The 24,344-nt window shown below is 49.4% G+C and overlaps 1 pseudogene; it reads right to left on the reverse strand.

Annotated features, from left to right (window-relative positions):
• The window catches only part of LOC124022789, a 104,026-nt pseudogene that overhangs the window by 61,768 nt on the left and 17,914 nt on the right, over positions 1-24,344 (reverse strand).

The raw sequence follows: 24,344 nt of genomic DNA on the forward strand, positions 1-24,344 counted from the left end.
TGATGTCCCACTAGCTAGACCTGGCCAGACAGAGACCCCTCTAGTACCTCTACAGACACTAACCCAGGTCTATATGACAGCTGATGTCCTGCAGTAGACTGGCCAGGAGAACTGTCCCACCTCTACAGACACTAACCCAGGTCTATATGACAGCTGATGTCCTGCAGTAGACTGGCCAGACAGAACCCCTCTCCCACCTCTACAGACACTAACCCAGGTCTATATGACAGCTGATGTCCTGCAGTAGACTGTTCCAGACAGAACCCCCTCTCCCACCTCTACAGACACTAACCCAGGTCTATATGACAGCTGATGTCCTGCAGTAGACTGGCCAGACAGAACTGTTCCCTCTCCCACCTCTACAGACACTAACCCAGGTCTATATGACAGCTGATGTCCTGCAGTAGACTGTTGACAGACAGACTGTTCCCTAGCTCCCACCTCTACAGACACTAACCCAGGTCTATATGACAGCTGATGTCCTGCAGTAGACTGGCCAGACAGAACCCCCTCTCCCACCTCTACAGACACTAACCCAGGTCTATATGACTGCTGATGTCCTGCAGTAGACTGTTCCAGCTGTGTGGCCTCCAGGCTGCTGACAGCTGAGTACTGGGACATCCACTGGTCCAGGTCACCCTGCTTCCCCTGATCAACTCCTGGACGGTACGCTGACGAGATGCTAGCTGACAGGTGTGCTCAGAGTACCTGGTGGTGGGGGGGGGGGGGGGGGGAGACTGAGAGAAAATCACATACAGAGCTCTGTGTACCTGTTGACGGAGAGTTCCAGAGGGGCCATGTTCAAGAGCTTCTAATCCGTGTCTGGGGTTAGAGGTGACAGGGATTACATAACTGTGTTCCAGGTGAGTATGAGGTGGTCTGGGGTTAGAGGTCAGGGATTACATAACTAGTGTTCCAGGGTGAGTATGAGGTGGTCTGGGGTTAGAGGTCAGGGGTTAGTTAACTGTGTTCCAGGGTGAGTATGAGGTGGTCTGGGGTTAGAGATCAGGGATTACATAACTGTGTTCCAGGGTGAGTACTAGCTAGGTGGTCTGGGGTTAGAGGTCAGGGTTACATAACTGTGATCCAGGGTGAGTTCCACTAGAGGTGGTCTGGGGTTAGAGACAGGGATTACATAACTGTGTTCCAGGGTGAGTATGAGGTGGTCTGGGGTTAGAGGTCAGGAGACTGTTACATAACCTGTTCCAGGGCTAGCTGAGGTGGTCTGGGGTTAGAGGTCAGGAGACTGTTCCACTAACAGACCTGTGTTCCAGGGTGAGTATGAGGTGGTCTGAGCAGCTGTTCCACTCAGTACCCCTCCAGGAAGCTCATTTCCTCCAGGATCTTGGTGGTCATCTTGTCCCCCTGAGAGAGCAGCTTCACAGGAGTACTCCTGTTCCACTGCCCCCTCCACCTGGGGCAGGACTGTTCCCCAACATCTCCTCACGAGTTCTTAAACCAGCTAGTACCTGGAGGAAGTTGGACTAGCTAGTACCTGTTCCACTAGAGGTAGTGACCTGGAAGGAGGGAGCTAGTACCTGTGAAGGAAGACTGAGGAGGGAGGGAGTACCTGTTCCACTAGCTAGTACGGAAGGAAGGAGGGAGGTAGTGAAGGAAGGAGAAAGGGAGGGGGTGAGGTAGTGAAGGGGGACTGGGGAAGGAGGTACCTGTGAAGGGGGAAGGAGGTAGTGAAGGGGGAAGGAGGTAGTGAAGGGGAAGGAGGTAGTGAAGGAGGAAGGAGGTAGTGAAGGAGACTGAAGGAGGTAGTGAAGGAGGGAGGAGGTAGTGAAGGAGGGAGGTAGTGAAGGAGGGAGCTAGTAGTGAAGGAGGAGGTAGTGAAGGAGGGAGGTAGTGAAGGAGGGAGGTAGTGAAGGAGGGAGGTAGTGAAGGAGGGAGGTAGTGAAGGAGGGAGGTAGTGAAGGAGGGAGGTAGTGAAGGAGGGAGGTAGTGAAGGAGGGAGGTAGTGAAGGAGGGAGGTAGTGAAGGAGGGAGGTAGTGAAGGAGGGAGGTAGAAGGAGGGAGGTAGTGAAGGTGGGAGGTAGTGAAGGAGGGAGGTAGTGAAGGAGGGAGGTAGTGAAGGAGGGAGGTAGTGAAGGAGTAGTACCTGAAGGAGAGGTAGTGAAGGAGGGAGGTAGTGAAGGAGGGAGGTAGTGAAGGAGGGAGGTAGTGAAGGAGGAGACTAGTTCCAGGGGTGAGGTAGTGAAGGAGATAGAAAGGAGGGGGTGAGCTAGTAGTGAAGGAGGGAGAAAGGGGGAGATGTCAGTGGCCTGGTCATTTCAGAACATCTGGGGAACGACAGGTGATGTGATGCTCCATCCACAACATACAGGACTGTTCCACTACAAGGAACAGAGAGCCATTTCAGACAGAGAGACAGCTGGATGTGCCTCCGTCTCCCCTGCTCACCTTGATCTCAGCCACGTTCGGGAGGAGAAGAGGAGCGTGTGATGTCTCTCTCCATCTCCCTCTTGCTCTGCTTGTTCTCCGCCTGCTGCCCCCTCCGTACACGGCCCCGGGAAGCCCACTAGTACCCCCCGTCCAGTCCACCAGAGGGTCGTGACACAAACGCCTCCAGCAGGGTCAGCAGCGTCTCCCGCCCACGACGCATCATCTGAATCACCTGACCAATCAAAGAGGAGAGGTTAGCATCATCTGGACTGTTCCACCACAATCTAGCTAGTCATCTGGACCACCTGACCAATCAAAGAGGAGAGGTTCCATCATCTGTTCCACCTGACCAATCAAAGAGGAGAGGTTAGCATCATCTGGACCACCTGACCAATCAGAAAAGAGATGATTAGAATTATGGTTTGCATGTTTCAGGAATGTCTTTAAATGTGTCAGAACCTTTAGAAATGTTTGGAAGTAAACAAGACAGTTGTAAGTGAAGTTTGAGGTGATCACAGCAGACAAAGCCAGGAAGTTCCAATGAGTTTAACGTCACCCAAGGCACCACAGCAGAAGGGTTCACAGGAAATGTTCCACTAGCTAGTACCTGTTCCACTAGCTAGTACCTGTTCCACTAGCTAGTACCTGTTCCACAGGAGACTGTTCCACTAGCTAGTACCTGTTCCACTAGCTAGTACCTGTTGACAGGAGACTGTTCCACTAGCTAGTACCTGTTGACAGGAGACTGTTCCACTAGCTAGTACCTGTTGACAGGAGACTGTTCCACTAGCTAGTACCTGTTGACAAGAGACTGTTCCACTAGCTAGTACCTGTTGACAGGAGACTGTTCCACTAGCTGTTCACAGGAGACTGTTCCACTAGCTAGTACCTGTTGACAGGAGACTGTTCCACTAGCTAGTACCTGTTGACAGGAGACTGTTCCACTAGCTAGTACCTGTTGACAGGAGACTGTTCCACTAGCTAGTACCTGTTGACAGGAGACTGTTCCACTAGCTAGTACCTGTTGACAGGAGACTGTTCCACTAGCTAGTACCTGTTGACAGGAGACTGTTCCACTAGTTAGTACCTGTTCACAGGAGACTGTTCCACTAGCTAGTACCTGTTCTGACAGGAGACTGTTCCACTAGCTAGTACCTGTTCACTAGAGACCTGTTCCACTAGCTAGTACCTGTTGACAGGAGACTGTTCCACTAGTTAGTACCTGTTGACAGGAGACTGTTCCACTAGCTAGTACCTGTTCACAGGAGACTGTTCCACTAGCTAGTACCTGTTGACAGGAGACTGTTCCACTAGCTAGTACCTGTTCCACTAGCTAGTACCTGTTGACAGGAGACTGTTCCACTAGCTAGTACCTGTTGACAGGAGACTGTTCCACTAGCTAGTACCAGTTCCACTAGGAGTACCTGTTCCACTAGCTAGTACCTGTTCACAGGAGACTGTTCCACTAGCTAGTACCTGTTCACAGGAGACTGTTCCACTAGCTAGTACCTGTTCAGGAGACACTAGCTAGTACCTGTTCACAGGAGACTGTTCCACTAGCTAGTACCTGTTGACAGGAGACTGTTCCACTAGCTAGTCAGGAGACTGTTCCACTAGCTAGTACCTGTTCCACTAGCTAGTACCTGTTGACAGGAGACTGTTCCACTAGCTAGTACCTGTACCTGACAGGAGACTGTTCCACTAGCTAGTACCTGTTCACAGGAGACTGTTCCACTAGCTAGTACCTGTTCACAGGAGACTGTTCCACTAGCTAGTACCTGTTCACTAGGAGACTGTTCCACTAGCTAGTACCTGTTCCACAGCTAGTACTGTTCCACCTAGCTAGTACCTGTTGACAGGAGACTGTTCCACTAGCTAGTACCTGTTCCACTAGCTAGTACCTGTTGACAGGAGACTGTTCCACTAGCTAGTACCTGTTGACAGGAGACTGTTCCACTAGCTAGTACCTGTACCTGTTCCACTAGCTAGTACCTGTTCCACTAGCTAGTACCTGTTGACAGGAGACTGTTCCACTAGCTAGTACCTGTTCACAGGAGACTGTTCCACTAGCTAGTACCTGTTGACAGGAGACTGTTCCACTAGCTAGTACCTGTTGACAGGAGACTGTTCCACTAGCTAGTACCTGTTGACAGGAGACTGTTCCACTAGCTAGTACCTGTTCACAGGAGACTGTTCCACTAGCTAGTACCTGTTGACAGGAGACTGTTCCACTAGCTAGTACCTGTTGACAGGAGACTGTTCCACTGACAGGAGAGCTAGCTAGTACCTGTTCACAGGAGACTGTTCCACTAGCTAGTACCTGTTCCACAGGAGACTGTTCCACTAGCTAGTACCTGTTGACAGGAGACTGTTCCACTAGCTAGTACCTGTTGACAGGAGACTGTTCCATTAGCTAGTACCCTGTTGACAGGAGACTGTTCCACTAGCTAGTACCTGTTGACAGGAGACTGTTCCACTAGCTAGTACCTGTTGACAGGAGACTGTTCCACTAGCTAGTACCTGTTGACAGGAGACTGTTCCACTAGCTAGTACCTGTTGACAGGAGACTGTTCCACTAGCTAGTACCTGTTGACAGGAGAGTTCCACTGTTACCCACTAGCTAGTACCTGTTGACAGGAGACTGTTCCACTAGCTAGTACCTGTTCACAGGAGACTGTTCCACTAGTTAGTACCTGTTCACAGGAGACTGTTCCACTAGCTAGTACCTGTTGACAGGAGACTGTTCCACTAGTTAGTACCTGTTCACAGGACAGTCTGAAGATGCCCTCCACCCCAGTGACTCCCAGGGCCGTCTCGATGTTGTGGGTCATACGGAACGGCACTTTCTCTGGTACACGCAGGCTCTTCCCTGGAGATCACACACACACACAGAGAGAGAGAGAATCATCACACAGACACAGAGAATCATCACACACACACAGAGAGAGAGAGAATCATCACACACACACAGAGAGAGAGAGAATCATCACACACACACACAGAGAGAATCATCACACACACACAGAGAGAGAATCATCACACACACACACAGAGAGAATCATCACACACACAGAGAGAATCATCACACACACAGAGAGAGAATCATCACACACACAGAGAGAGAATCATCACACACACAGAGAGAGAATCATCACACACACAGAGAGAATCATCACACACAGAGAGAGAATCATCACACACAGAGAGAGAATCATCACACACAGAGAGAGAATCATCACACACAGAGAGAGAATCATCACACACAGAGAGAGAGAGAGAATCATCACACACAGAGAGAGAATCATCACACACACAGAGAGAATCATCACACACAGAGAGAATCATCACACACAGAGAGAGAATCATCACACACGCACACAGGGAGAGAATCATCACACACGCACACAGAGAGAGAATCATCACACACGCACACAGAGAGAGAATCATCACACACACACAGAGAGAGAGAGAATCATCACACACACACACAGAGACAGAGAATCATCACACACGCACACAGAGAGAGAGAGAATCATCACACACACACAGAGAGAGAAGAATCATCACACACACACACAGAGAGAGAGAGAATCATCACACACACACACAGAGAGAGAGAGAGAATCATCACACACACACACACAGAGAGAGAATCATCACACACACACACAGAGAGAGAGAATCATCACACACACACACAGAGAGAATCATCACACACACACACAGAGAGAGAATCATCACACACACACAGAGAGAGAGAATCATCACACACACACACGCACACAGAGAGAGAATCATCACACACACACACAGAGAGAGAATCATCACACACACACACACAGAGAGAGAATCATCACACACACACACAGACGAGAGAGAATCATCACACACGCACAGAGAGAGAATCATCACACACGCACACAGAGAGAGAATCATCATCACACACACACAGAGAGAGAATCATCACACACACACAGAGAGAGAATCATCACACACACACACAGAGAGAGAATCATCACACACACACAGAGAGAGAATCATCACACGCACACAGAGAGAGAATCATCACACACACACAGAGAGAGAATCATCACACACGCACACACAGAGAGAATCATCACACGCACACAGAGAGAGAATCATCACACACACAGAGAGAGAATCATCACACACACACACAGAGAGAGAATCATCACACACACACAGAGAGAGAATCATCACACACGCACACCCAGAGAGAATCATCACACACACACACAGAGAGAGAATCATCACACACAGAATCATCACACACACATCACAGAGAGAGAGAGAATCATCACACACAGAATCATCACACACACACACAGAGAGAGAGAGAATCATCACACACAGAATCATCACACACACACAGAATCATCACACACACACAGACATCACACACACACACAGAATCATCACACACACACAACACACACACACACACACACACACAGAATCACACACACACACACACACACACACAGAATCATCACACACACACACACACACAGAATCACACACACACACACACAGAATCATCACACACACACACACACACACACACACAGAATCATCACAGAATCATCACACACACACAGAATCATCACACACACACACAGAACACACACACACACAGAATCACACACACACACACACACAGAATCATCACACACACACACACACACACACACACACAGAGAGAATCACCACACACACACACACACACACACACACACACACACACACACACACACACACACACACACACACACACACACACACACACACACACACACAGAGAAACATCACACATCAGCAGGACAAACAGCAGTGAAATCCACAGATCAACCTGTCTAAACCTGGAGGGTCGCTGCTCGTTCAAAACATAGAACTATTTATTGACCTTTCTCGAAGCAGACGTTGTAGTCGATGTGCACCACCTCTCCCGTCGTCATGTCAATCAGCACGTTGTCAAGGTGACGGTCGCCGAGGCCGATGATGTAGCCCACCATAGACATCACAGCAGTGGACCTGGCGTAGGACTGTGGCAGGAGGAAGAGGAGGAGGAAGAAGGGGAGCGTTCATTTCCCATTAATTAGCCACCAGTAAGGTTTAATTTGACATTCGTTGAAGTCTCCCCTTCCCAAGCATTAGTCCAAAATGGCTTCCTTTCCTTCATCTGCACGAGTCAGAGAGCCCTAGCCAGGTGGATCCATAGAGGAAGATAGAGGACCTTTTATTTTAAAAATTTTACCCCCCAAATTCGTGGTATCCAATTGTTGTTAGTAATTACTATCTTGTCTCATCGCTACAACTCTCATAGAGGCTCGGGAGAGACGAAGGTTGTAAGCCATGCGTCCTCCGAAACACAACCCAACCAAACCGCACTGCTTCTTACCACAGCGCGCATCCAACCCGGAAGCCAGCCGCAACAATGTGTCAGAGGAAACACCGTGCACCTGGCGACCTGGTCAGCGTGCACCCAGCCCGGCCCGCCACAGGTGCGCGATGAGACAAGGATATCCCTACCGGCCAAACCCTCCCTAACCCGGACGATGCTGGGCCATTGTGCGTCGCCCCCATGGACCTCCCGGTCGCAGAGCCGGCTGTCGACAGAGCCTGGACATGAAACCAGAGTCTCTGGTGGCACAGCTAGGTGACCCGCTGCAGTGCCCTAGGAAGATAGAGGACCCATAGAGAGATAGAGAGAGGGTGGACCCATAGAGTAAGATAGAGGTGGACCCATAGAGGAAGAGTAAGATAGAGGTGGACCCATAGAGAGGTGGACCCATAGAGTAAGAAGATAGAGGGACCATAGAGGAAGAGAGATTTAGAGTAAGATAGAGGGACCTTAGTATGGAGATTAACTGATCTAACAAAGATGAGTCCTTTATCCAACTCTATGATCCTACATCCAGTCTTTATCCAACTCTATGATCCTACATCCAGTCTTTATCCAACTCTATGATCCTACATCCAGTCTTTATCCAACTCTATGATCCTACATCCAGTCTTTATCCAACTCTATGATCCTACATCCAGTCTTTATCCAACTCTATGATCCTACATCCAGTCTTTATCCAACTCTATGATCCTACATCCAGTCTTTATCCAACTCTATGATCCTACATCCAGTCTTTATCCAACTTTGATCCAACTCCAACTCTATGATCCTACATCCAGTCTTTATCCAACTCTATGATCCTACATCCAGTCTTTATCCAACTCTATGATCCTACATCCAGTCTTTATCCAACTCTATGATCCTACATCCAGTCTTTATCCAACTCTATGATCCTACATCCAGTCTTTATCCAACTCTATGATCCTACATCCAGTCTTTATCCAACTCTATGATCCTACATCCAGTCTTTATCCAACTCTATGATCCTACATCCAGTCTTTATCCAACTCTATGATCCTACATCCAGTCTTTATCCAACTCTATGATCCTACATCCAGTCTTTATCCAACTCTATGATCCTACATCCAGTCTTTATCCAACTCTATGATCCTACATCCAGTCTTTATCCAACTCTATGATCCTACATCCAGTCTTTATCCAACTCTATGATCCTACATCCAGTCTTTATCCAACTCTATGATCCTACATCCAGTCTTTATCCAACTCTATGATCCTACATCCAGTCTTTATCCAACTCTAGTGATCCTACATCCAGTCTTTATCCAACTCTATGATCCTACATCCAGTCTTTATCCAACTCTATGATCCTACATCCAGTCTTTATCCAACTCTATGATCCTACATCCAGTCTTTATCCAACTCTATGATCCTACATCCAGTCTTTATCCAACTCTATGATCCTACATCCAGTCTTTATCCAACTCTATGATCCTACATCCAGTCTTTATCCAACTCTATGATCCTACATCCAGTCTTTATCCAACTCTATGATCCTACATCCAGTCTTTATCCAACTCTATGATCCTACATCCAGATCCTACATCCAGTCTTTATCCAACTCTATGATCCTACATCCAGTCTTTATCCAACTCTATGATCCTACATCCAGTCTTTATCCAACTCTATGAGTGGATCCTACATCCAGTCTTTATCCAACTCTATGAGTGGATCCTACATCCAGTCTTTATCCAACTCTATGAGTGGATCCTACATCCAGTCTTTATCCAACTCTATGAGTGATCCTACATCCAGTCTTTATCCAACTCTATGAGTGGATCCTGACATCCAGTCTTTATCCAACTCTATGAGTGGATCCTACATCCAGTCTTTATCCAACTCTATGAGTGGATCCTACATCCAGTCTTTATCCAACTCTATGAGTGGATCCTACATCCAGTCTTTATCCAACTCTATGAGTGGATCCTACATCCAGTCTTTATCCAACTCTATGAGTGGATCCTACATCCAGTCTTTATCCAACTCTATGAGTGGATCCTACATCCAGTCTTAGTTATCCATGTTTTCAACATGAGTGGAGTGTTTTCACATCAGTGCAGTCCTTTATCCAACTCTATGAGTGGATCCTGTATCTAGTCTTAGTTACGCCATGTTTTCACATCAGTGCAGATGAAGGAAAGGATACGAGGAAGAAGCAGCCACGCAACCTGTGTGACCTTTAACCCTTGACTGACTGACAGTAAACCCTGTTTGACCTTTGACCCCAGCTCACCTGTGTGACCCTCCACCACTCGCTAGACGTGGTACAGGAGCACCACAGCTCTTTGGCCAGCAGGTTAGGGGGCGTGGACGCCATCAGCTCCTTAAGCACATCCCTCATCACGCTGAGCGGCCAATCGCGCCGCGAAACATCCAGGCTGAGCCCCACCCCTTCAGGGCGGGGCCTATCTTGCTGTAGTAGAGCTCACTGGGCCGTGGAACCAGAGGGAGGGGCTGGGGCTGCTGCTGGAACGAATCCTGGGCCTGGGGAGGAGCGAGAGACAGAAAGTGATGAGAGATGAGTAGAGACAGAGCTCAAGGCCCACGGCCCAACAAAGTGCCTGGCATTGCCATAGTTTCAATGTTGAATGTAATTGAGCTCTACACATTCACAGAGCAAGTTCCTACAATAGATCACACACACACGCAACCACCACCCCCACAACCATTACCTTCTGAGCCTGCAGCACGGCCTCTCTGCTGCCAGCGCTTGTAGAGGCCGAAGAGCGGCGTGGCGCCGTCCACCCATTGGATGAGTCCTGAGCGCGCCCCCAGCGGGGTGACGGAGTAGTGGCGTGCGTGGAAATGGGGGCGTTCCTGCTGGTTCACCTAGAGGAGAACAGAGTTATGCTCTGTAGACAACAGCAGCAGTCGACGACCACATGAAACAGCCCGTCTTTCCCAGCAGCAGTTAATATTACTGAACAGGCCTTCAGGGTTAATCACCTGTTGTACTACTTCTATTATTTGTGAAATCTTTTTTAAATGTATTTTTTAATGTTTGTATTTTTTCACAGTTGTATTTTTTCACTCTGTGTTGTCTCTGGAACGGCACAGGACCCATACCCTGTACTCTGTGTTGTCTCTGGCTGGACCGGCACTGTACCCTGTGTTGTCTCTGGCTGGACCGGCACAGGACCCATACCCTGTACTCTGTGTTGTCTCTGGCTGGACCGGCACAGGACCCATACCCTGTACTCTGTGTTGTCTCTGGCTGGACCAGCACAGGATTTTAACCTGTACTCTGATGTTGTCTCTGGCTGGACCACATGGTGTTGACTATAGAATGTTACCTTGGTGAACATGGTGTTGACTATAGAACGTACCTTGGTGAACATGGTGTTGACTATGGAAAGGAACTGCATGATTCGCTCATCTAGGTGGAGGTCCTCCAGACCTGAAAGAGGGAGAGAGAGAGAGAGAGAGAGAGAGAGAGAGAGAGGAAGGAGAGGGAGGAATAGATGAGGGTCAAATCAGAGAGGTAAGGGTAGTTGCGTTCATCGTGTGTGTGTGTGTGTGTGTGTGTGTGTGTGTGTGTGTGTGTGTGTGTGTGTGTGTGTGTGTGTGTGTGTGTGTGTGTGTGTGTGTGGTCGCTACCTTTGAAGAGGTAAGGGTAGTTGCGTTCATCGTGTGTGTGTGTGTGTGTGTGTGTGTGTGTGTGTGTGTGTGTGTGTGTGTGTGTGTGTGTGTGTGTGTGTGTGTGTGTGTGTGTGTGTGTGTGTGCTACCTTTGTGTGTGTGTGTGTGTGTGTGTGTGTGTGTGTGTGTGTGTGTGTGTGTGTGTGTGTGTGTGTGTGTGTGTGGTCTCTACCTTTGAAGAGGTAAGGGTAGTTGCGTTCATGTGTGTGTGTGTGTGTGTGTGTGGTCTCTACCTTTGAAGAGGTAAGGGTAGTTGCGTTCATCGTGTGTGTGTGTGTGTGTGTGTGTGTGTGTGGTCGCTCATCCTTTGAAGAGGTAAGGGTAGCGTTCATCGTGTGTGTGTGTGTGTGTGTGTGTGTGCGTTCATGTGTGTGTGTGTGTGTGTGTGTGTGTGTGTGTGTGTGTGTGTGTGTGTGTGTGTGTGTGTGTGTGTGTGTGTGTGTGGTCTCTACCTTTGAAGAGGTAAGGGTAGTTGCGTTCATCGTGTGTGTGTGTGTGTGTGTGTGTGTGTGTGTGTGTGTGTGTGTGTGTGTGTGTGTGTGTGTGTGTGTGTGTGTGTGTGTGTGGTCTCTACCTTTGAAGAGGTAAGGGTAGTTGCGTTCATGTGTGTGTGTGTGTGTGTGTGTGTGTGTGTGTGTGTGTGTGTGTGTGTGTGTGTGTGTGTGTGTGTGTGTGTGTGTGGTCGCTACTTTGAAGAGGTAAGGGGGTAGTTGTGTGTGTGTGTGTGTGTGTGTGTGTGTGTGTCGCTACTTTTGTGTGTGTGTGTGTGTGTGTGTGTGTGTGTGTGTGTGTGTGTGTGTGTGTGTGTGTGTGTGTGGTCTCTACCTTTGAAGAGGTAAGGGTAGTTGCGTCCGTCGGAGCCCAGGAAGTGTAGTTTCTTGGGTTTGGTCTTGGTCGGCAGGATGGTGATGGTGTTGCCAACACTTTGGATGGTCAACGCGTCCGTTGCCGACACCTCGCCCGGCAACGCCATCTCAGTGGTCGCCATGGCAGCCAGGCGGGGGCTGATGTGGTCCAGACGCAGCAGATAGCTGGTCCTCTTCTGAGCCCTCTGCTGGAGACTCAGCATGATCTAGGAGACAATTTAAAACTTTCATTTAAATCCACTTCAATAAAAAAAGTACAGTATACATTTTAAAAGGTTTCAGATACATTGGACACACAGACACGGACCAAGTTTACCCTGAGCACAGATCTAGGATCAGCTTCCCTTCCCCCAACCCTAATCTTAAAGGAGACTTCAATCCCCTAAAACTAAACACAGATCTAGGATCAGCTTCCTTTCCCCCAACCCTAATCTTAAAGGGGACTGGAAACACTTCAGGAAGTGAAGAGATGTCTTCAATCCCCTAAAACTAAACACAGATCTAGGATCAGAACATAGAAACATCTCCATTTAACATAGAAACATCTCCATTTAGCATAGAAACATCTCCATTTAGCATAGAAACATCTCCATTTAACATAGAAACATCTCCATTTAACATAGAAACATCTCCATTTAGCATAGAAACATAGAAACTCCATTTAGCATAGAAACATCTCCATTTAGCATAGAAACATCTCCATTTAGCATAGAAACATCTCCATTTAGCATAGAAACATTCCAACATAGAAACATCTCCATTTAACATAGAAACATCTCCATTTAGCATAGAAACATCTCCATTTAGCATAGAAACATCTCCATTTAACATAGAAACATAAACTCCATTTAACATAGAACCATCGTGAGTTTTTTTTACTCTGTTTGTTGAGACCCTAACATAATCACCATCTGAAATGCTTAGTGAGACCCTAACAGTATGGGTATCACCATCTGGAAATGCTATAGTGAGACCCTAACAGTATGGGTATCACCATCTTTTTGAGACCCTAACAGTATGGGTATCACCATCTGGAAATTATAGTGAGACCCTAACAGTATGGGTATCACCATCTGGAAATGCTATAGTGAGACCCTAACAGTATGGGTATCACCATCTGGAAATGCTATAGTGAGACCCTAACAGTATGGGTATCACCATCTGGAAATGCTATAGTGAGACCCTAACAGTATGGGTATCACCATCTGGAAATGCTATAGTGAGACCCTAACAGTATGGGTATCACCATCTGGAAATGCTATAGTGAGACCCTAACAGTATGGGTATCACCATCTAGTGAGAAATGCATATAGTGAGACCCTAACAGTATGGGTATCACCATCTGGAAATGCTATAGTGAGACCCTAACAGTATGGGTATCACCATCTGGAAATGCTATAGTGAGACCCTAACAGTATGGGTATACCATCTGGAAATGCTGTAATGTGAATTGGGTATCACCATCTGGAAATGCTATAGTGAGACAACTGGGTATCACCATCTGGAAATGCTATAGTGAGACCCTAACAGTATGGGTATCACCATCCATAGTGAGTAACAGTATGGGTATCACCATCTGGAAAATAGTGAGCTAACAGTATGGGTATCACCATCTGGAATTGCCATAGTGAGACAACAGTATGGGTATCACCATCTGAAATGCTATAGTGAGACAACTGGAATTGCCATAGTAACAACTGGAATTGCCATAGTAACAACTGGAATTGCCATAGTAACAACTGGAATTGCCATAGTAACAACTGGAATTGCCATAGTAACATCTGGAATTGCCATAGTAACATCTGGAATTGCCATAGTAACATCTGGAATTGCCATAGTAACATCTGGAATTGCCATAGTAACATCTGGAATTGCCATAGTAACATCTGGAATTGCCATAGTAACATCTGGAATTGCCATAGTAACATCTGGAATTGCCATAGTAACATCTGGAATTGCCATAGTAACATCTGGAATTGCCATAGTAACATCTGGAATTGCCATAGTAACATCTGGAATTGCCATAGTAACATCTGGAATTGCCATAGTAACATCTGGAATTGCCATAGTAACATCTGAATTGCCATAGTAACATCTGGAATTGCCATAGTAACATCTGGAATTGCCATAGTAACATCTGGAATTGCCATAGTAACATCTGGAATTGCCATAGTAACATCTGGAATTGCCATAGTAACATCTGGAATTGCCATAGTAACATCTGGAATTGCCATAGTAACATCTAACAGTAACTGGAATTGCCATAGTAACAACTGGAATTGCCATAGTAACAACTTGCCATAGTAACAACTGGAATTGCCATAGTAACAACTGGCTCCCCTTTCCCAATGCATCCTTGGCAGGTTTGAGCAAACAGAGTTTAGGCACGGGGACTGACAGTGGTACCTGGACCCACTGGGCCTGAAAAGGTTTCTCTCAAGTTGACAGCTCTGTCATTGAGATCAGGACGGTAACATTAGGGTAAGAAACTGTCCACAATGTTTTTACGTTGGTAATTATAATATTTACATTTTTAAAGTATTTATTCTGATGGATAAGATTGGTGTGAAATGAACTTTGGTTTTGATAACAAGCTGAGTAGACAGTCAGCCAGAACCAGACACGCCTAGCCAGCTGGGTTTCTCTCTCTCGTCTTTACGATGCTAATATTCTCCTTGTCAATATGAGCATCTTATTTTATACAGTTACCGATTCAAAGACCATTTGTCATCAGCTAGAAATCTCAATATCTGCGGTGCTGTTCATTTTAACGTCATCTCCCCTAGTCTACCTTTAACCATTTAACCAGCTTATAGTGGCAACGTCAACCTACCCCCTCAGGGAACACCCTACCCCCTCAGGGAACACAACCTACCCCCTCAGGAACACAACCTACCCCCTCAGGGAACACAACCTACCCCCTCAGGGAACACAACCTACCCCCTCAGGGAACACAACCTAACCCCTCAGGGAACACAACCTAACCCCTCAGGGAACACAACCTAACCCCTCAGGGAACACAACCTAACCCCTCAGGGAACACAACATAACCCCTCAGGGAACACAACCCCCCCCACGGTCCTGGTCCTACCTGTTTGAACGGGAACACCCTACCCCCCCAGGGAACACAACCCCCCCACGGTCCTGGTCCTACCTGGGAACACAACCTAACCTCAGGGAACACCCTACCCCCTCAGGGAACACCCTACCCCCTCAGGGAACACAACCCCCCAGGGTCCTGGTCCTACCCCCTCAGGGAACACACCTACCCCTCAGGGAACACCAGGGAACACCCTCACCCCCTCAGGGAACACCCTACCCCTCAGGGAACACCCTACCCCTCAGGGAACACCCTACCCCTCAGGGAACACCCTACCCCCTCAGGGAACACCCTACCCCCTCAGACCCCTCAGGGAACACAACCCCCCCACGGTCCTGGTCCTACCTGTTTGAACGGGACCCAGCTGCTGGCTGGGTTGGCCGGGTTGTGAGGGCTCTTCAGTCTCTCCAGGGCCGAGGTGATGGCGTCCCCGTAGGTCTGCTGGAACCAGGTCTCGTGGGGGGTCTCGGCGGGCGTCGTGGTGATGCTCCTCACGTGGTCCAGAGCGAACACCACGGGACGCATCAGAGCGGAGTGCTTCTCACACATGATGGCCACCTTCTCCTCCCTGACAGAGGAGACACACTGTTCATCTATGTTCCTTTGACTGGGGTTAAAACATACATGTTGAGACAGGACAGTGTTGTATAGTTAGCGAGTGAGAAGTGCAGAGGGTCAGAATGAAACCCAGTACCCGAGACAGGGCCGAGGCTACCCAGTACCCGAGACAGGGCCGAGGCTACCCAGTACCCGAGACAGGGCAGAGGCTACCCAGTACCCGAGACAGGGCAGAGGCTACCCAGTACCCGAGACAGGGCCGAGGCTACCCAGTACCCGAGACAGGGCCGAGGCTACCCAGTACCCGAGACAGGGCCGAGGCTACCCAGTACCCGAGACAGGGCCGAGGCTACCCAGTACCCGAGACAGGGCCGAGGCTACCCAGTACCCGAGACAGGGCCGAGGCTACCCAGTACCCGAGACAGGGCCGAGGCTACCCAGTACCCGAGACAGGGCAGAGGCTACCCAGTACCCGAGACAGGGCCGAGGCTACCCAGTACCCGAGACAGGGCCGAGGCTACCCAGTACCCGAGACAGGGCCGAGGCTACCCAGTACCCGAGACAGGGCCGAGGCAGTACCCGAGACAGGGCCGAGGCTACCCACCCGAGACAGGGCCGAGGCTACCCAGTACCCGAGACAGGGACTAACCTCTAATTATTTGCATTAATGAACTGTTTTGTGACTGGGAGTTGGGGTCATTCTGAAACCGGTGTTTGATTAATAAAATCCTATACTTCGTGTGCCCTAGTAGCGTGTGCCCTAGTAGCGTGTGCCTCACTTGCGTAGTGTGTACCCTAGTAGTGTGTGTGTGTGTGTGTGTGTGTGTGTGACTCACTTGCGTAGAGTGTTGTTGTTCTGTACTCTCTTGACCTCGTCCTCCAGCTGTTGGATCCTGCGCAGGACGTGCATGTGTTGCTGCTGCAGGACGCCCAGCCACAACTCATCCCACAGCAGAGTCACGCGCCGCAGCTCTCCTACTAGCATCTGGACCTGGGGACACACAGAGTCACATGTGGTTAGCACAGGAAGCTCTCCCACTAGCATCTGCACCTGGGGACACACAGAGTCACATGGTGAAGCTCTCCTTAGCATCTGGACCTGGGGACCCACAGAGTCACATGTGGTTCTCCCACTAACATCTGGACCTCCCCAGGACGGACACACAGAGTCACATGTGGTTAGCACAGGAAGCTCTCCCACTAACATCTGGACCTCCCCAGGACGGACACACAGAGTCACATGTGGTTAGCACAGGAAGCTCTCCCACTAACATCTGGACCTCCCCAGTACGGACACACAGAGAGTCACACAGAGAGTCACACAGAGAGTCACACAGAGAGTCACACAGAGAGTCACACAGAGTCACACAGAGAGTCACACAGAGAGTCACACAGAGAGTCACACGTGGTTAGCACAGGAAGCTCTCCCACTAGCATCTGCACCTGGGGACCCACGGACAGACACACAGCCCACGGAGATGCATAGTCAGTTCGCAGAGGGAAAGGCAAAACCATGTAACCCAGTGAATTAAACTTATTGGTGACAATCAGCTTTGAAAACAGCATATTGGACATGATGGTTTGCACCATATTATCACCAATAACGTTGTATATATATCAGGTCACTTTCTCTGAATGCCGGATGGTGTTTAATAGCTAGTTAAACGAGGATAATTGATCTCCCCTAGTTTGGAAATAGTTGTACCCCAGTAAGGACAGTACACTCATTCACCATTTCAAAAACCTCTACACGCCACGTAACATGATTCAAGAGGGTATAATTATGTGCAGCATGAGTGGGGAGCCTAGCTAGGACTAGGGGGACATAATTAACTGTAACACCAGTAATGAGCAGAAGCATTTAGCTGTAACACCAGTATAATTACCTATAACACCATAGTGGGGTTGTGGTAGGGGAAGTATTTACCTGTAACACCATAATGGGGTTGGCTGCAGTAGGGGGAAGTGTTTACCTGTAACACCATAGTGGGGTTGGCTGCAGTAGGGGAAGTGTTTACCTGTAACACCATAGTGGGGTTGGCTGCAGTAGTGGTAACACCATAGTGGGGTTGTGTGTAGGGGAAGTGTTTACCTGTAACACCATAGTGGGGTTGGCTGCAGTAGGGGGGGGAGTGTTTACCTGTAACACCATAGTGGGGTTGGCTGCAGTAGGGGGGTAACACCATAGTGGGGTTGTGGTAGGGGGAAGTGTTTACCTGTAACACCATAGTGGGGTTGGCTGCAGTAGGGGGAAGTGTTTACCTGTAACACCATAGTGGGGTTGGCTGCAGTAGGGGGGGGTGTTTACCTGTAACACCATAGTGGGGTTGGCTGCAGTAGGGGAAGTGTTTACCTGTAACACCATAGTGGGTTGTGGTAGGGGGAAGTGTTTACCTGTAACACCATAGTGGGGTTGGCTGCAGTAGGGGGAAGTGTTTACCTGTAACACCACAGTGGGGTTGGCTGCAGTAGGGGGAAGTGTTTACCTGTAACACCATAGTGGGGTTGGCTGCAGTAGGGGGAAGTGTTTACCTGTAACACCATAGTGGGGTTGTGGTAGGGAAGTGTTTACCTGTAACACCATAGTGGGGTTGTGGTAGGGGAAGTGTTTACCTGTAACACCATAGTGGGGTTGTGGTAGGGGAAGTGTTTACCTGTAACACCATAGTGGGGGTGCAGTAGGGGGAAGTGTTTACCTGTAACACCATAGTGGGGTTGTGGTAGGGGGAAGTGTTTACCTGTAACACCATAGTGGGGTTGGCTGCAGTAGGGGAAGTGTTTACCTGTAACACCATAGTGGGGTTGTGGTAGGGGAAGTGTTTACCTGTAACACCATAGTGGGGTTGTGGTAGGGGGAAGTGTTTACCTGTAACACCATAGTGGGGTTGTGGGGGGAAGTGTTTACCTGTAACACCATAGTGGGGTTGTGGTAGGGGGAAGTGTTTACCTGTAACACCATAGTGGGGTTGTGGGGGAAGTGTTTACCTGTAACACCATAGTGGGGTTGGCTGCAGTAGGGGAAGTGTTTACCTGTAACACCATAGTGGGGTTGTGGTAGGGGAAGTGTTTACCTGTAACACCATAGTGGGGTTGGCTGCAGTAGGGGGAAGTGTTTACCTGTAACACCATAGTGGGGTTGGGAAGTGTTTACCTGTAACACCATAGTGGGGTTGTGGTAGGGGAAGTGTTTACCTGTAACACCATAGTGGGGTTGTGGTAGGGGGAAGTGTTTACCTGTAACACCATAGTGGGGTTGGCTGCAGTAGGGGGAAGTGTTTACCTGTAACACCATAGTGGGGTTGTGGTAGGGGGAAGTGTTTACCTGTAACACCATAGTGGGGTTGGCTGCAGTAGGGGAAGTGTTTACCTGTAACACCATAGTGGGGTTGGCTGCAGTAGGGGGGAAGTGTTTACCTGTAACACCAGTGGGGTTGGCTGCAGTAGGGGAAGTGTTTACCTGTAACACCATAGTGGGGTTGGCTGCAGTAGGGGGAAGTGTTTACCTGTAACACCATAGTGGGGTTGTGGTATGTGGTTGGCTGGGGGAAGTGTTTACCTGTAACACCATAGTGGGGTTGTGGTAGTGGGGTTGTGGGGGAAGTGTTTACCTGTAACACCATAGTGGGGGTGGTGTGTTTACCTGTAGTGGGGTTGTGGGGGAAGTGTTTACCTGTAACACCATAGTGGGGTTGGCTGCAGTAGGGGGAAGTGTTTACCTGTAACACCATAGTGGGGTTGTGGTAGGGGGAAGTGTTTACCTGTAACACCATAGTGGGGTTGTGGTAGGGGGAAGTGTTTACCTGTAACACCATAGTGGGGTTGTGGTAGGGGGAAGTGTTTACCTGTAACACCATAGTGGGGTTGTGGTAGGGGGAAGTATTTACCTGTAACACCATAGTGGGGTTGGCTGCAGACAGCTTGTCCACTATCTTGCTGTAGCAGTCATGCATCATGGCCTGGTCCTGGCTGGAACACAGTGCAGGAAACTCCTCACCCCGCCCATCTTCCTCCTGGGAGGCGGGGTTACTGCCCAGTGTCCCCTCCCCTTCCTCACACAGCCCCTCCCCCTGCATGCTGCCCAGGAAGGTGGGCAGGGCCGACGGGAGCTTGTTTCCTGGGAGACAAAGATGTTATGGCTAGTTGAGACAATTTGGTTTAAATAATGCAAAAACACAATGTCGGAGAAGGTTTAAAAAAAAGTAAAAGTGCAATATGTGCCATGTAAAAAAGCTAACGTTTAAGTTCCTTGCTCAGAACATCAGAACATATGAAAGCTGGTGGTTCAATATTCCCAGGTACGAAGTTTAAGGTTGTAGTTATTAAAGTAATTATAGGGCTATTTCTCTCTTCCATTTGTATTTCATATACCTTTGACTATTGGATGTTCTTATAGGCACTATAGTATTGCCAATGTAACAGTATAGCTTCCGTCCCTCTCCTCGCTCCTAACTGTTGTTGATGCTGACTCTGTTGCACAGAACGCAAGAGAAGTGACACAATTTATCTAGTTAATATTGCCTGCTAACGTGAATTTATTTTAACTAAAAATGCAGGTTAAAAAAATATATATTCTTGTGTGTATTGATTTTAAGAAAGGCATTGATGTTTATCGTGAGGGACATTGATGTTTATCGTGAGGGACATTGATGTTTATCGTGAGGGGACATTGATGTTTATCGTGAGGGACATTGATGTTTATCGTGAGGGACATTGATGTTTATCGTGAGGGACATTGATGTTTATCGTGAGGGACATTGATGTTTATCGTGAGGGACATTGATGTTTATCGTGAGGGACATTGATGTTTATCGTGAGGGACATTGATGTTTATCGTGAGGGACATTGATGTTTATCGTGAGGGACATTGATGTTTATCGTGAGGGACATTGATGTTTATCGTGAGGGACATTGATGTTTATCGTGAGGGACATTGATGTTTATCGTGAGGGACATTGATGTTTATCGTGAGGGACATTGATGTTTATCGTGAGGGACATTGATGTTTATCGTGAGGGACATTGATGTTTATCGTGAGGGACATTGATGTTTATCGTGAGGGACATTGATGTTTATCGTGAGGGACATTGATGTTTATCGTGAGGGACATTGATGTTTATCGTGAGGGACATTGATGTTTATCGTGAGGGACATTGATGTTTATCGTGAGGGACATTGATGTTTATCGTGAGGGACATTGATGTTTATCGTGAGGGACATTGATGTTTATCGTGAGGGACATTGATGTTTATCGTGAGGGACATTGATGTTTAGGTACATTTGTGCAACGATTGTGCTTTTGTTAAATCATCACCCGTTTAGTGAAGTAGGCTTCGATGATTCGATGATAAATTAACAGGCACCGCATCGATTATATGCAACACAGGACAAGCTAGTTACACTAGTAATATCATCAACCATGTGTAGTTAACTAGTGATTATGTGAAGATTGTTTTTTATATGGTAAGTATAATGCCAGCTAGCAACTGCACTATCCTCGTGGCTAACAGGTTGCCTGCCACTCCAGTCTCCTCGTGGAGTAACAGGTGGTCAGCCTGCCACTCAGTCTCCTCGTGGAGTAACAGGTGGTCAGCCTGCCACTCAGTCTCCTCGTGGAGTAACAGGTGGTCAGCCTGCCACTCAGTCTCCTCGTGGAGTAACAGGTGGTCAGCCTGCCACCCAGTCTCCTCGTGGAGTAACAGGTGGTCAGCCTGCCAGGTGGTCAGCCTGCCACTCAGTCTCCCGTGGAGTAACAGGTGGTCAGCCTGCCACGCAGTCTCTCCTCAGCCTGCCACGCAGTCTCCTCGTGGAGTAACAGGTGGTCAGCCTGCCACTCAGTCTCCTCGTGGAGTAACAACAGTCTCCTCGTGGAGTGGTCAGCCTGCCACTCAGTCTCCTCGTGGAGTAACAGGTGGTCAGCCTGCCACTCAGTCTCCTCGTGGAGTAACAGGTGGTCAGCCTGCCACCAGTCTCCTCGTGGAGTCAGGAGTAACAGGTGCCTGTCAGTCTCCTCGTGGAGTAACAGGTGGTCAGCCTGCCACCCAGTCTCCTCGTGGAGTAACAGGTGGTCAGCCTGCCACTCAGTCTCCTCGTGGAGTAACAGGTGGTCAGCCTGCCACTCAGTCTCCTCGTGGAGTAACAGGTGGTCAGCCTGCCACTCAGTCTCCTCGTGGAGTAACAGGTGGTCAGCCTGCCACTCAGTCTCCTCGTGGAGTAACAGGTGGTCAGCCTGCCACGCAGTCTCCTCGTGGAGTAACAGGTGGTCAGCAGTCTCCTCGTGGAGTAACAGGTGGTCAGCCTGCCACTCAGTCTCCTCGTGGAGTAACAGGTGGTCAGCCTGCCACTCAGTCTCCTCGTGGAGTAACAGGTGGTCAGCCTGCCACTCAGTCTCCTCGTGGAGTAACAGGTGGTCAGCCTGCCACTCAGTCTCCTCGTGGAGTAACAGGTGGTCAGCCTGCCACTCAGTCTCCTCGTGGAGTAACAGGTGGTCAGCCTGCCACTCAGTCTCCTCGTGGAGTAACAGGTGGTCAGCAGTCTCCTCGTGGAGTAACAGGTGGTCAGCAGTCTCCTCGTGGAGTAACAGGTGGTCAGCCTGCCACTCAGTCTCCTCGTGGAGTAACAGGTGGTCAGCCTGCCACTCAGTCTCCTCGTGGAGTAACAGGTGGTCAGCCTGCCACTCAGTCTCCTCGTGGAGTAACAGGTGGTCAGCCTGCCACTCAGTCTCCTCGTGGAGTAACAGGTGATCAGCCTGCCACCAGTCTCCTCGTGGAGTAACAGGTGGTCAGCCTGCCACTCAGTCTCCTCGTGGAGTAACAGGTGGTCAGCCTGCCACTCAGTCTCCTCGTGGAGTAACAGGTGATCAGCCTGCCACTCAGTCTCCTCGTGGAGTAACAGGTGGTCAGCCTGCCACCAGTCTCCCGTGGAGAACAGGTGTCCAAAAATGCCATTTACCGATTGTTATGAAGTCTTGAAATCAGGTGGTCCGACTCAGTCTAATCGGTCGACCTCCAGTGGAGTGTGGTCAGCCTGTGTACCTGCGTGCTGGGCCTCTCCTCCCAGAGACAGTGATCCAGACGTGGATAGCAGGGTACAGGATGAGGTGTGGTGAGTCCTGGGCAACTGCGACACAGCAGACTACAGATACTCTGTCTGATGTAAGCCTCTGGATGGTTCAGACGTGAGAGAACAGCTGGGGATGATGCCTGGAGGGGAGAGGGGTTGAATTAACAGGAGACAGGAGAGAGAACAGCTGGGGGATGATGCCTGGAGGGGAGAGGGGTTGAATTAGCAGGAGACAAGAGAGAACAGCTGGGTGGGGGGAGAGGGGTTGAATTAGCAGGAGACAGGAGAGAGAACAGCTGGGGGATAATGTCTGGAGGGGAGAGGGGAGAGGGGTTGAATTAGCAGGAGAAAGGAGAGAGAACAGCTGGGTGGGGGGAGAGATGCCTGGAGGGGAGAGGGGTTGAATTAGCAGGAGACAGGAGAGAGAACAGCTGGGGGGGGAGAGGGGTTGAATTAGCAGGAGACAGGAGAGAGAACAGCTGGAGGGGAGAGGGGTTGAATTAGCAGGAGACAGGAGAGAGAACAGCTGGAGGGGAGAGGGGTTGAATTAGCAGGAGACAGGAGAGGTGGGGGTCTGTGTGTGTTACCTAGCAGGAGACAGGGAGCCAGTGGGGGTCAGTGTGTTACCTCTCCAGGGGCCAGTGGGGGTCAGTGTGTTACCAGAGAGGTGGGGGTCTGTGTGTGTTACCTCTCTAGGAGCCAGTGGGGGGGGCCAGTGGGGGTCAGTGTGTTACCTCCCTAGGGGCCAGTGGGGGTCAGTGTGTTACCTCCCTAGGGGCCCAGTGTGTTACCTCCCTAGGGGCCAGTGGGGGTCAGTGTGATACCTCCCTAGGGGCCAGTGGGGGTCAGTGTGATACCTCTCTGGGGGCCGTGGGGGTCTGTGTGTGTTACCTCTCCAGGGGGCGGTGGGGGTCAGTGTGTTACCTCTCCAGGGGGCGGTGGGGGTTGAGGCGAGCCCAAGCTCAAGCCCCTCCCTCAGCTCCCGGCGTGCTTCACCAGCAGCCGTAGCAACCGCAGCGTCGCCATGACGATGATATCGTCGTTACTCTGCTTGCTGTTCTGATTGGTCAGCAGCAGCTTGGGGTCATCCTCATCGATGGGAACCTGACGGAGGAAGAGGAGAGACATGGAGGGATGGAGGAAGAGATGGGTGGATGGGAGAGATGCAGGGAAAGGGACAAGGCTATAAGAGAAGGCATCTTCCTACAACATCCCAAACTTTCACAAGTTCTAGATGAATAGAAACAGTCAAGTGAATAGCAATACCGGGACATTCTACTTTAACATTCATC

This window comes from Oncorhynchus gorbuscha, unplaced genomic scaffold, assembly GCF_021184085.1.
Source record: "Oncorhynchus gorbuscha isolate QuinsamMale2020 ecotype Even-year unplaced genomic scaffold, OgorEven_v1.0 Un_scaffold_1426, whole genome shotgun sequence".
In the NCBI taxonomy this organism is placed as follows: domain Eukaryota; kingdom Metazoa; phylum Chordata; class Actinopteri; order Salmoniformes; family Salmonidae; genus Oncorhynchus; species Oncorhynchus gorbuscha.